This window comes from Quercus robur, chromosome 4 (genome assembly GCF_932294415.1).
Source record: "Quercus robur chromosome 4, dhQueRobu3.1, whole genome shotgun sequence".
Taxonomy (NCBI): domain Eukaryota; kingdom Viridiplantae; phylum Streptophyta; class Magnoliopsida; order Fagales; family Fagaceae; genus Quercus; species Quercus robur.
In genome coordinates, this window is record NC_065537.1 from 74,535,291 (window position 1) to 74,550,204 (window position 14,914).

At 33.0% G+C, this 14,914-nt stretch overlaps 1 protein-coding gene across 3 annotated transcripts in view; it reads left to right on the forward strand.

The window, feature by feature from the left end:
* Positions 1-289: 289 nt before the first annotated feature.
* LOC126723728 (F-box protein At5g49610-like) overlaps positions 290-14,914 on the forward strand; it is a 60,728-nt gene continuing 46,103 nt past the window's right edge. Inside the window, exon 1 of one of the 3 annotated variants that reach the window (XM_050427510.1) lies at positions 290-587. The gene's annotated coding sequence lies outside the window, so the exon portion shown is untranslated. The remainder of the gene's footprint in view (positions 588-14,914) is intronic. The other 2 variants (XM_050427512.1, XM_050427513.1) reach the window with 2 other exon arrangements.

The window sequence follows — 14,914 nt, forward strand, 5'->3', positions numbered from 1 at the left end:
TTAGTAATCTTCAGAATATTTAAAAAATAAAAATTTTTAATTTTAAAATTAAAAAAATAAATAAATAAATAAATTGCAAATAACACCTTTTAAATTTAGGATTATTTGAATTTAAGAAATTTAATTTTATACCTTGAAATTTGATTCCGTTATTAAATTCACCTCAATTAGTTTTTGCTATTAAATTGACAAATTATTGTGTTGACCTGTTTTATTTTTTTCCTAATCATGTCAAAACCATGCCGCTGTTTCAAAACGGTGCCGTTTTTGCCAAACTTTGAAACACAAAACTCAAAGCGGCACCGTTGCAGCCAAGCTCTAAACCCCAAATAAAAACCACCCCCACGAAGACAAACCTTAAGCTCGCGTGAACCCAGACCTTCAGCTCCGTCGTCGAAGGCTCTAGGCGGCGGCGGCGTCAACGGCGACGGTGACGGCGAAGGCGATAGTGAGCTGCTCTTCTCTTTTTCTCTCTCTTCGCTTTACAACTTGCATTCTTGTAAAGGGAAGAGAGAGAGAGAAAGAATAGGGATATGAGTATATCTCTATTGCAAACTTCAATTCTAAATGCTGAAATTCTTCTAAGAGTTAGGGTTTGTCCGTGTAGTGGCGTTTCCTGTAGATGTTTTTGTAGCTTTTTCACTTCGTTTCCATAGGGGCTGTGTTTTTTAATTTCTTGCATTTTATCATTATTCTGTGATATGTGTAAACTATGATTATTAAGTTTATTACAATTCTGAGTAAAATCAACCAAGGATCCAAAACACTTTACTTTCTACCCTCTTGCCAATCTGGGTTTCACTTTAGTCTCTCTGGGTTTAGGACTATGTTGTGAATTTTTTTTTTTTTTTTTTTTTTTTTTGGTCTCTTGCATTTTTTAAATCTTTTGAGAAGTTAGGACTGAAAATTTTCATTATTTGGGTTTTCAAAGACAGCTTTATAAAAGAATTTAATATTTTTGATCAATGAAATATTGAGTTTTTTGAGGGTTGGGAGAAATTTGATTATGGTTCTTTTTCTTTTTCAACTTATTTGAAGATAAAGAACGTTTGATGGATCAACTTAAGTCACAGTTGGTTGGCACTTTATCTGATATACTTTCAAGCTAGCATGTTTCTTTGTTAATCTTTTCTTGTTTTTGGGGTTCTGAGTACACTACCTGTATACTTGGGCCTTTTTTTTTTCCCTCTCTCTCCTTTTCAATCAAATTTTTATTTACTGCTAAAAAAAACATCAGATACAAAAGATGGGAGAGACTCAGGAACCAAAATACCATAAAAATTTTAGTTCAAACAAAACCTGGCGTTCTCGCACTCCTTACACTTCTAATATAGTTAATATTCTGATCTAGTTCCGAAACTACCAATTTTCTTGTGTTGTGCCTTTCTCTTCCTCCAAGCAGCATCTATATTTATCTTAATCCAGCCCCGGAGGACACCACCCTTCTTCCTTATCCCTTAGTATAGCTATACTTATCATTTGTGTTCCTTGGGCAAAGCATGCCCATAGCGGCCTTAATTTTCCTATGGAATTCCAGAGGGTCCAACTTTAATTTTTTACATAACTTCAAGAGTCAATATAGGACAAAAGTGAACTGTATTTACAGGTCTTGAAAACTGTATTAATTGGGACATTAGTTTGGACCTCTGTTATTTTTTAACAATTTGGTGTCACTGCAGATTTTTGAAGTGATTATCTCTGTTATGACTTGGGTTTATACTTTATAGTAATACTTTCTTGTTTGTATCGTTTGCAGCTTGTTATAACTTGGGTTTTTGTCCATAAGAAAAATGGAAGTAATTTTTTCAAATGAAGATTTAGCAATGGAAATTTTAAGTCGCTTGTCAGCTAAAAACCTTTTAAGGTGCAAGTGTGTCTCCAAGAGGTGGAAGAGCCTTATATCTGATCCATCCTTTGTGCGTATTCATTGGCGTAAGTTTTTCTTTGACATGGCCCCATGGAGGATGCTGTTTGCCTGTGACTAATTTCTACTTGTATATTTATTTCTTCTTGTATTGGTTGCTAAGATTATATGGGATTTGTTGAACTTTTGGTTTCCAAGTAATTATGATTCTTAATTTTTAACCAATCGATAGAGCATGAGCATATTGCTTTGCCTGTTTGTTGCAGATCAATTGTAACAAATTTTTTATATCTTTACTGTTTTCATTTTCCTAGTTAAATGAGATTATGTGTTGTTTTCTTTTTGTAGTTGAATTAGGATTTTACGATATTTCCCTTTTTCTTGTTGAATAAGGATTCTGTGTTGTTTTTCTTTTCCTAGTTGAAGTAGAAGTTCTATATTTCTTTTGTTAAAGGAGTAGGAGAAAATCTCTACATTCTCTTTTGGGAGTGATGGACCTGATGGATTCAGGTTCTTTTTTTATATTTAAATTTCGTGGTTAGTTGTGCAACAAAATGTGTGCTAGGCCGTGACTTCCTTATTCCAATCTGATGGTTTTCTTGGAGTAGAAAATTCCACTATGATTATTTTGATCCCCAATGTTGAGAGAACCTGTCAAGAGTTGATGATTACCGACATATATCATGTTGAAATGTGCAATATAAGTGTATTTCCAAAATTTTGCTAATAGACTCCATGGCTGCTAGAATGAAATTATTAACTCTTGACTCTTTTTATTTATTTTTTATAATCATATTAACTCTGACTTTGTCAGGGGGATGAGAATCTCTGAAAAAATCCTGCTTGCTCATGAGTTGGTGAGGGGTTTTCGCTGAAAATTTAGGGGCAGTAAAATTGATCCAAAAGTTAAACCGCTTTATAAGTGATTGCAAATTCTCAAAACCTTGACATTTCACCAAAGCCAATCACCAATTACGAATTCCTTAAACGAGAGTTCACGAGGATCCTATGATGAATGAGAAACAAAGCCTCCTGAGCTGGCAAGAACGCCGTCATTCTTCCGTATTACTGTACATTGTTTTCCAATTTTCTTTGTGCTTCAGAGCTAGGGTTTCTAGAATCTTGGTTTCTTCTGTTCTTTGTGTTATTCAATTTTTTTTTCCTCAGTGTTTGTTTCTTGGTAATTTATAAGTTTTTAGCGTTTGTAATTATGTATATGAATGATTGTTAAATGGGTGGGTTGTGTGGGTTGGGTGGGATGGGTTTGTGAGGTATTTTTTCTTTTGATAAGTAAGGTGTATCATAAGCCCAAAATATTTTATGACTATAATTGGATGATTCTTTTAAGTGTGGAAAAGGTATTAGACAAGGGGCTCTTTTTCCTCTATCTTTTTGTCTTTGAAATGGAGGCTTTTATTAAAATAACGAGATCAAGATTCAGTGAATCTCAGAACTTTAACTTCCATCCCAATGTGCAGGGCAGAGAATTACTTATTTAACCTTTATAGATGATCTTTTACTATTTGTAATTGCTGATCTTCCTTTAAAACAACTGATAAGGGATACCCTGAAGGAGTTCAATGGTCTCTCTGGTATTTTGTGTTGCTGTAACTCCTGATCTCCAGCAACAAATCCTTTCTGTTCTGCAATTCAAAGCAGGAAACCTCCCAATCATATTTTTGAAATGCACTAGAAAGCTTAGCTCAAAGCATTGCAATCCTCTAACCGAGAAGATCACTGCTAGACTTAATTCTTGGATTGCAATCCGCTTTCTTAGGTAAAGTCTTAATTCACTCGATGCTGCATAGCCTCCAGATGTACTGGTCATGAATACTCATGCAGTTCTCCCTAAGTGGGATCAAATATGCACTCAAAATGGAAGGTTTGGGGCTTAATAGGGTGGAATATTGGAATATGGCTGTACTTATAAGCCACATATTGAATATGTCCACTTAAGCTGGTTTCTTGTGGGTAGCATAGGTCCATGAGGTATTTTTGAAGGGAAACTGGGTAAATGTCTCTAGATAGTGAAGGTCCCCAAGAGTGTAGATAGGGGTGGTGGAAATTATTGAAACTTAGGGAAGTGGCTAAACTTAGGGAAATTATTGCTATAATGTTTTGGGATGAAAGAGACTTATCAAAAAAAAAAAAGTTTTGGGATGAAAGAGGTTTTTTATATATTTTATTTTGGGTGTGACTAGATAGATGGCATCTTCAATGTTTTTTTTTTTTTTTTTTTTTAATTTTATTTTACTTAGGTATTTTTTATCAAATTTTCTGGACACAGAATAGTCTATGATGTAGTAAATGCCGTTGAAGCTAAGTTATTTTAGTTAGTGTTTTGAAGAATAAGGATCAAATCTGGAAGCCAACAAGATCTGAAAACCTGGTTAGAATCCAGGGCAAGCTGAATCTACTGAAGGCCAAGGAAAAGTACAACGTAATCTGGTCAGCTCCTTCTTCTGGAAAAATTCAACGCAAGAAAGAATAGTTGTCTTGGTGTAAGCTAATATGATGTTCAATGCAATTCGTAAGTATAGTTTCATTGGTTGGCTTTCCTTGGAGGACATATGATCAACAAGAGCAAGGTAGCTGCATCGGGCTTAACAGGGGACTGTGCTTGTCTTTTCTGTAGGTGGGGTTATAGAGAGAAGGAGTCACTTGTTTTTTAAGTGCTCTTTACAAAGATAATTTAGAAGCATGTCATGGGGCTTGCTTGGTGAATTATTTCCCTTCTGAATAGGATGGTATGGCCTGCTTGGTTTTCTTGCCTCCCTTTGCAAAGTGGTATTGTGGGCTTCAGTTTATCATTTGTGGCTCCCAAAAAACTACTGAATTTATGGAGGAGAAATAAAAATAAAAGGGGCAAATTGTTAAGAACACTAAAAGAGTTGTCAAAGTCAAACTGGATGTCTAGATGTGCTTGAGATAGTTGTTTGACTTTGAATCCCAATGACCTGAAAATAGATAACCCTAAGACACTGTCTGTCATGTTGGTGACATCTTTGGATTGGCTTTCTGCCTATTTGGTTCTCCGTCTAAGATTATCCCTTGTTATAGTCCATAATATGACGAATTCCTACTCCTTTGTGATCTACTCATTGGAGACAGGAAAATGGAGAACCTTGGGGATTCTGGTGGGGTGATTTCAATATGAAGAATGAAGGTTTAAGAAAAGCTTGCCTTGGGGATTTTGGTGGGGTGATTTCAATATGTACATGCAGATCTGTCTGACCTTAGGGTCTGGATATTAACAGATCCTTGTAAGCCCACTTAGGTTCTCTAGCACTAGTTGAATATAGATCAATGCCATGAAGAGCATCCATCTATGGATTAGATTCTCCATTTTGGGCGGTTTTCCTAGGACTATTTAGAGCCGGATCATTTAGCACTGAATACTCTCTTAACTTTCCATGATGAAGTTAGGTAAAAAGTTAGTCAAGCTCGTGTGACATGGAGTGGTTAACTAGATTTGATCATGCCTTCATGGAGTTCTTGGCTTTTGGTATATCATATCACTGGTGTTTTTTTTGCCATTTAGCATGATTTTTCTAATGTTTTCATTTTGTAGCATTAGGACCAAACATATTATTTTAAGTAGCATCTGTTGTCTCGAAGGGTCGAGTTTAATGAAGGAACTTAAGTCTCAAAGACTCAAGTTCTAAGTGGTGGCAAACCTAAGGCAGACTAAAAACAGTTCAAGTGGAACTGGAGTCTGAAAAAAACTCAAAATCCTTCTAGCATTGATCACAGCTCTTCTCTTCTCCAAATATGTTTCTCCCTTTCTCTTCTCTAATTCGATCTCACTACCTAGGTTCTACTTCTGCTACATAACTATTATGTTTGGTTTTCCTACCACATAAAAAATATGTTAGGGAAATCATGCTAAATGGCAAAAAAAAACCTCTCAAAGATCACACACCAAATCTCATCGCATATACAGCATCTTCCTTATCTATCTGGTCCTAAACCTTTTCAAGTTTACCATTTTTTGGTTGAGCATAAGGACTTCTTATGTAAAGGATTTATACTAAGTTGAAGGCTGTGAAAAGGATTTTAGGTATGAATAAATAGGTTTTTGGTTGGATTTAACTTTTTATCAAAAGGTCGTAAGAGTAGGATTAAATCTTGAGTTAGTTCAAAATAGCATGCTTCAAAGACCTGGTGACCCTACCCTTGCTTCTAAAGAAAAGAGTGTCTTCACTTAACGCAAAACTCTTTTGCTGGTTGAAAAATGGTTTCTCAAGCAGAAAGCCAGGGTTAAGTGGGTAAATCTAGGTGATCAAAATACCTCAAACTTTCATAAGATGGTAACCATAAAAAACTCAAAAAAGTACCATTAAATGTAGACGCAAAAAGTAGTAAAGCTTAAGTGTTGAATTGACTCTTTATTATCAACTCAATTTCCAATTCAAACAAACCACATTATGAACAAAACCGAATGATAGCAACCATAGCAAAAACCATGGTTGTCAAAATCACGATTTGGATCCTACAATCTTACGATTTTACGATTTTACAATCCCAATTGCCCAAAACAATCCGGATCTTTCGAGGATCTTTGCGATCATTCAGGATCGGTAGGATTTTACAATTCTGACGATCCCAAACAACCTTGGTTTCTTGTAATCTTTTTTAACTTAACAAAAGGTTTAGTTGGACCTAAATGAAAAATAAAATCCTAATAGACCAAGTTTTTTCACTCTAATGTAGAGAGAGTGTCAGTTGGATCCAAATAAAAAATATTCCAATAGAGTGTCACATTTTGAAGTTTTTGGCCTCTTTAAATGATGCTTACAAATTGATATAGTTATGTATGGTAATTATATCAATGAATGTATATTTATGTGATTATTTAACATACCAATGTGTATTTTTTTTGTTTTTTTCTCAAATAATGTAAGATCTTATGATCACAATCCAATCTTATGATCTACGATCCCACTTACCTCTCACAATCCTACGTAGGATCCCGATTTTGACAATCTTGACAAAAACAAATGAATCCAATCAAGAGGCCTAAGAAGACAATTTTGAACTCTTAGCAGCAATCACTAGGTCATTTGCATTTCTATTGAATTCAAAGAGGAATTATAATGTAAAAGCCCAATTCACCTTGTATCTATCAAATCTTGAAGGAGTCCACCGTACCTGAGGAAATTGCACAACTACGATTTAAAATTTAAAATCCATGTCCCTAAATTGGAATATAGCAAATAAATAATCAGCTTAAAAAAAAAAAATGTCTGTTATTTATAACCGTTATTTTAGTCCAAAATTTTACATTTACTTGCCTATATAAAATTTGTGAAAAAAATTGCCATATAATTGTTTATATAGAGAAAGGAAATTTCTGATTTTTTTTTTTTTTTGAGGGAAAATATAGCTTGCTGAATATGAAAAGTAACATAACAATTGGATGAAACAAAACAAAAGAAATTAAAAAGCAAGCTTTTTAATTTTAATCTAAATCAAGTTCTTGTTTTGCACCTTTTTGGATTCTCAATACCAAAATTACCCTAAATTCTTTTGCTTAATGACCAAAATATTAGACAAGAAAACATCCGTCCTTGCATATTTGCTTAATGACCAAATTACCCTAAATTTCTCGTCCTTGCACATAGGCTACTCTTCTACTTTGTTTTTTTTTTTTTTTTTTTTTTTTTTTTTTTTTAACAAGATAGAAATTCTACTCTAACATAATCTAAATGTATATGAATGTGAAACTCCCTTTTAGAGACTTGAACTTTGGCCTTTAACCTCTCCCCTCCACCCTATAATAACTTTTAATTTGTAAAATAACCATCACGCCAAGAGTGTATGGTGATCTCCTATTTGGTTTTTATTCTCTTATTATCTTGTTCTACGTCAAATCTGTTAATAACATGGTGGAGTTGCCTTTCCGAGCTAGGAAAGTCAATCAATGATATAAAAGAGATTGTAAGTGGTTAAAATTTGTTTAATAAAATTATATCCCCCTTAACAATGCCATCAATTCTTTTATGTGGCGTTAGGTACGGGGTCATGTTTTAAGATTTCCATAAATGTTTAAAGCTTGCTCCAATAAAATAAAATAAAATATATATATATATATATATATATATTAAAGGAATTTATATGATTATTTTTATATAATAAACTATTTTTATTTGAGATTACTATTTGGATAAATACATTTATTTTGTTATATTAATTATTAATTGGTGCATTAATTATTTAAATATAATGAAATTTTAATGTCATTTTTACAAGATTTATATGAGAAGCAATTAATTTGAATATGATATTCTTACTTAAATTAGTTACTTTTGCAATAGTTGAAACAAGTCTAACAAATATATATATATATATATATATTTAGTATAATTTTAAGATAGCTTTAATTCATTGGCTTTATTAATATAAAAAATAATCTTGGAATTCTATTAAGTCACTCTCTCATACAAAAGAATTGGGATGAACGAAAAGCTCGCTCATCTTTTTATAAGCTTAGCTCACACACATACATGTCATTCACACATGCAAAGGGTGTGAGTCTTGATTTTTATGATGTGGGCAAAAAAAAAACAAATAAGGATAAGAACAGAGTAGTTTGCCAGTAGATATTTCACGACCTAGTCGCGGGCTGTCTAGTCGCGAGATGGTCGCGTCATTTTGGATCTTCTACCACATGTCACTTGCGGGTTGTTTAAGTTGCCTGAAGTTGCGAGTTGACTCTCAATGCCATGGGTTGTCTAGTCACAAGATAGACGCGATAGCAGTCTCTCTGGATCTTTTATCACATGTCACTTGTGGGCTGTTCAGGTTGCTTAAGGTCGCGAGTTGACTCTAAATGTAGCTTTCACAAAATGCAGAGGAGTTTAAGTGCTTTCTACTCACACATTTAAGCCAAAAAGATACATTAAAATGAAAATAATTAAATTTTTCTCGAAATTAAGCCACAAAAAACATGGATTTTACAAAAATAAATAAGGGTGTCATATAAAGACTAGAAAAACAGGAAATGCAAGAGGTAAAACTAAGAAAAAAGAGGCTTTTTATGAATTATAGTAATCGACACGTCCGAAGCTGTAATTACTACCATTCTTGCGAGACTGATTACAGTAAATGGAGTTACATAGTTCCCTTAGGCACGACAAGGAGTTTATATATATATATATATATATATATATATATATATATATTGTGAAAACCACATAATTTATTTTTTATACAATTTATTTTTTTTAGTTTTTACAAAATTAGTTAATAATTTTTATAAATGAAGTTAATGTCTAAAAAAAAGATTATTCCAATTTCAAATTTTAAATGTATAATAATTATATATTAGATTTTCATACGTTTAAAAATTTATTTAAAATGTAAAACCTATTTTGCAAAAAATCATAGTAGGTTTTCAAGTTAGATTTAGTTTTTTTTCAAAATTTGTCTAAAATCTTTATAATTTTTTCCAAGGAATCAAAATACAAAATTTTTTTTGGTGGAAAACGGATAGTAAGTGATCTTAGCTCCGTTTGCTATCAAGTCTAAGATCCCATCCTTATAATGTAAAAGGTGAAATCTACTCATCTCTATATCTCACACTCTACACTCCATTTCTGGACTCACAAGCCAATTCAGACACAAGCCCTCACTCCTCAAACAATGGCTACGAAGAGGTGCCAACAAAAGGCCTATGCGTTACTTGATAGGGCAAAAATGAAAAGTAGGGCTATGGGTGATTTTTTTCCTGAAGAAGAGAAAGATGTTGAAGAAGCTTCAATTGGAGTTCACGCACTGTTCATGGGACCCACATCCATTTTATTCAGAAAAAAAAATATTAAAAATAGTGCCCTTTTTAGTTTTCAGTTTTAACAAAAATAAGTTGTATCCAAACGGACCCTACATGTAGCTCTTACTATTTGAAATTATGTTAGACATGCATACACACTAAGAAAGCGTAGTCATGTAAGCTGGAAAGTCAAGCAGTCTCTGATAAAAAGATATAGTTTATAGTTGAATCACATAGAAAAATGTCTAGATGGTATAATTATTAATGTAGTTCATATATAATATATAATTGATTTATTGATTTGGTGGCTATGAAAATAATCACAATGATAAATGACAAGGTACCTATTAAACCCATCATGGACATTAACCTAGTTTACTGAGTCAAGTCATTGGTCATTGGTTCAACCAGCGGGTTACTAATCGAACAGTAGGGTCAAATAAAAAAAAAAAAAAAAAATATATATATATATATATATATAAGTTTGAGAAATTATAGCATACATATATAAATTAAAATAATAGGTATGTGCCCGGTCCATTTAAATACTTGAACCAATCTAGGTGTCAGGTCACTAGGTTTTTGATTCAACTGGCTGGGTCAATCTAAGTTTAATAACTATGATCACCTCAACATTATATTGTGTCAACTATATAGGTTTTTTTTTTTTTTTTTTTCCAATGAAAGTATATAGTATAATATATATATATATATATATATATATATATATTAGAAATGATAATATCTGACTGAATAATTAATAGTCATTTTAGCTATCAATATGTAATTTCACCTATTATTATAATAATAATAATTATTATTTATTGAATTTCACTTATTATCTATATATATATATATAACCGAAGCCTTTGAAACTTCCACAATTTTCCACGTTAACAATATTAAAATAAATAAATATAAATATTATATAACCAATATCATCCCTTTTTAAAAAAATAATAATAATAAATAGTTTCAGCCTTTTTAATTCCTTCGATTTGCTACCCAACTTTTTTTGTAAAACAGTTCTTCTCCTTGATACCCAGCTTCTCACCCAATTCATAAAATTGTCTTAGACAATCCCTTTATAGAAGGAGGAAAATGAGAGGTATGTTACCCCCAAACTGAAAACCTAATAAAGATCCACCGTATATGGTGAAAACCTTACAAAATCTCTGCAAGCTTGAACACAAAGTAATCCACTTCGACTGTGAACTGCGAAGCCTCTGTGAACAACAAAACCTCCTCTAGCGCGCCATGAAGCCTTTTCATATATGAAGCTTAATTCGAGACCGTAATCCTAGAAAGTTTGACCTCTCGAGTTGGCAAAAATTGTTTCGAGCTCGCACCATGAAATCTCATCGCATGCGAGCTATGAAGTCTCCTCACACACGAAGCTTAATTCGAGACCGTAGACCCAGAAAGTTTGACCTCAACGATTCGAACTCAATAGCCATTCGAACTTATCAGCCCATCGAAGCAATATTAGACAAACTATTGCGATGGTGGTATGAACAGTAAAGTGTATGCCATGGTTAGTTTCAAAAGTGAGTTAATAAGGCCCGTGTAAAGGAAAAGGAAGGGCTAGATTAAGAGATAAGGAACTAAAGAAGTGAATGGTCTTTAACCACATGGATGGACTAAAAAAAGAGTCATGTTGATGTGGAATTCTTGCTCATCTTTCAGACCCACTACAAGTGAAGGCACTGCAATGGGCAAAGCCACATATAAAAATGTTTATTCGGATAAGATTTATGTAGGCTTCATAAAAGTGCATAAGTTTTCCTCTAATTCTGCAGAAACTATAATGCAGAGCTCGCACCACTATCTACAATTATGGAGACTTAAAAAATATGGTGTTTTTCAATTAAGTAAACCTTCGGTATGGATGTGGCATAAATGAGTTAATTTACGCCACCAATAAAACACTGCCATGTTACTAGCACGCACAATCACGTCTCAATTAAACTCAAAACCCTCCCCATATGATTTAGACCTGAAGAACAACTCATCCAATGCCTAAACCCAAGTACCATTTCAAGTTTGAATCGAATGGGGAGGGTTTTGAGTTTAATTGAGATGTGATTGTGTGTGCTTGTGTGTATTACTCTTTCAATACAAGATTGACGTGGCAGTGTTTTATTGGTGGCGTAAATGAGTTAATTTACGCCACATCGAGACTAAAGGTTTATTATTTTCAATTTATTACATATTGTTAATTTAAAGTTGCAATGTCTATTGGATAGTATAGTACGTTGTTATTCATTTTATTGCTATTTTTTATGATTGAATAGTATCTTGAATAATTGCTACATGTAGTAAACAACATAAATATATATATATAAATATATATATATATATATATATTCTTTAAAGTCTCAAACTTAATAGCTTTTCCGTGCATTGCACGGGTTAGTGACTAGTTATTATTATTATTATTTTACTTTTTGATGGGTTCACTTATTATTTTGGTTATTAGTATTTAATAATTTTCTACTAGGGTTTTTCATTCACACATTCTTTTTACATCATATAATTAGATTGAGAGAGAGAGAGCTCTTCTTAGGTTTTCACCCATTTTCGACTCAGAGAGAGCTCTTAGCACAAATATTGTATTTGATGTCACCCTCCCGATTAGAACTTTCTTGCACGCACGGCAAGTCTGATCGCCCTCGCTCGGGATAGTAACAGTAGTGCAAATATTGCATTTAATGTCACCGGTTGCATCTTACAATGCACATTGCATTGGTGGAGGTCCAATTCATAAGATATGCATATCAAATGCAATATTTGCGCTACCGTTACTAACCCGGGAGAGGGCGATCAAACTTGCCGTGTGTGCAAGAAAGTTCTAATCAAGAATGCCGAGGGTGCAGGAATGGGTGACGACCATGGTGATGGCAAGGGTCAGGGTCAAGGTCAAGGTTAGGGCGAGGACGATGGTGATGAGGAGGGCGAGGATGAGGATGCAGTAGAGGATGGCAATATCGAGGATGCGGTAGAGGAGGGCTATGCGGTAGAGGAGGGCAAGGGCGAGGGCGCGAGGTATATCTCTAACCTCTTCATCTTTATAGTTTTCTTAAATAATTGTTCTGTCAAAAAGGGGTCTGAAAATTGTATGTCATATAATATTAGGAGGTATATATATATATATATATATATATATATAGTTGTCTCATCTAAGTGTGTAAAATATATTGGATTTGATTTTTAAGTACGCGTCTGGAGAGACTGTTGTATGGTTCCAAATTAAGAACAATCATCAAGGGCCCTCCTCTTAAAGGGTGTGGAGTACTCTGATAATGATTTAGTTTTTATTTTCATAGATGCTAATTAAATAGGAACCGACAATTTTGGTGTGATATCATAGCTTTATTAGCGGGCACAAGCTTGTTACATTTTATGAGATCACTATTCCATTGTAAAATTTAATGCAACTAGTATTAGACAATTATAGCCATCGACTCTTTATCTTTTTGGTAACGAGAATTATTAGGACTATTATAAATTTTAATATTACAATTATACAAATTGATATGATAGTCTGAAATTATAATCATTATAAAAATAAATGGATGTTAGGATCTTAGAGCGTTGGCATAAATTACCTTGTAATTTTTATTTTGTGGGTCTATGTGTATTTGGGTTGAGGTACAAGTGCTAAAAATGGAATTGTACGACATGGGATTTCAGTTGAGCGAAATTGAAGATGTATCTGGCGAAATAGCAATTGAGATAGCCACTTCATGGGAGCGAAAACATAAAAACTATAGAGAATTTAATTATGAGTTCCCTTATTATTCTAGTCTTATTCTATTTTTACATGCTATTATCCATGCTTGTGTTAATTGATTAATCATTTGCGTAATTGGACTTAATTTTTTTTATAAACTAATTGGACTTAATTGTTAAATTAGCCTAAAATTATCTAAGTCATAATCTGGCAATACTTGACACATGCAGTATGTAGTTACATGGAGTAATCTCTTAGTGTAATCACAAAATGTGGAAGGTGGAAAGAAATTGAAAGCAAAATTTATTGAGATGTTAAGAAGATTGGGCTAGTCTTTTACACCAGTCTCTCTCTTTATCAGCTACATTTTGGAAACATTTTCATTCAAACACCTCAAGAATTATGGGCTCAATAAAGCTTGGGAGCTAACAAAAAATTACAATAGTTTCACAACATTTCAAATTATCCTACCACCTGTATAGACTTCAGAGTGTTCACCACAATATGCAATTCAAATTTTTTTAATGACCCATATAATATTTGCTAAAGAATAATTGTAGACTTTATATTTTACTAAAGAATTAAAATTGTATCATGAAAATTGTATGTCATATAATATTTGCTATTGTTTTACTAAAGAATTAAAATTCAAGAACTTACTATTGTTCCTTATATGTTCTTTACATTTTTGCTGCAGGAAATTGTATAATGTTGCGTGTGCGTCACTTTGTTCATCGTAGATGTTAGTTGTTGTACTAGTTTACTATTACACTGTAGTCATGTTTGTTAATTTTTATTAATAATACTCCTTATTATACAATAACCTATTAGTTTTTAATGTGCTTTTGCCGCAAGGTGTAGAGGCAATCTTCGAGTTTATCTAGAAGGATTAGCTATGGCAAAGAGTTCAAAACGTATAAAAAAAATGACAGAGAATGTTCAAAAATATGTAAATATGTTAAGCAGAACCCATTAAATCTTTGAGTTGCATATAGTGATTAGTGATGTGCTTCATGTAATCACTCAATTGATGAATGCCATCAAACCAAATCTAGGGGATTGCTAACGTTCTCAATAAAACATGGAGTTATGGACTAGTTCGGATAAGTGTAATGAACAAGAATAGGAAAACATATAAGGAGAAGATAACGTCAAGATCTAAGATCTATAATGAGAAATTTATTGCAACGGTGGGCAACGGAAATTTTTCGTTGCAATAGAGGTTTATTGCAACAATTATTACTTTATTGCAATGGTGGGCAACAAAATTTTTTTGTTGCAATAGTTGTTTATTGCAACAATTTCAAGTTTATTGCAACAAAAAATTTCGTTGCAATAAGGCTTTTTTCTTTTAGTGTATGGATCCTCTTTATGTGGAATTTTATCAACCTAGCAAATCTAATGACAAGGTTATAAAGAGGTGGTGAGTCTTCTTTTAGACGTATTTCTCTATTGATAATAACTTATCCCAAATTATATATGACTTACGTTGTGATCAGGAAAACCCACCCATCCATCATCACGTCAAATGTAGGAGACGTAATTT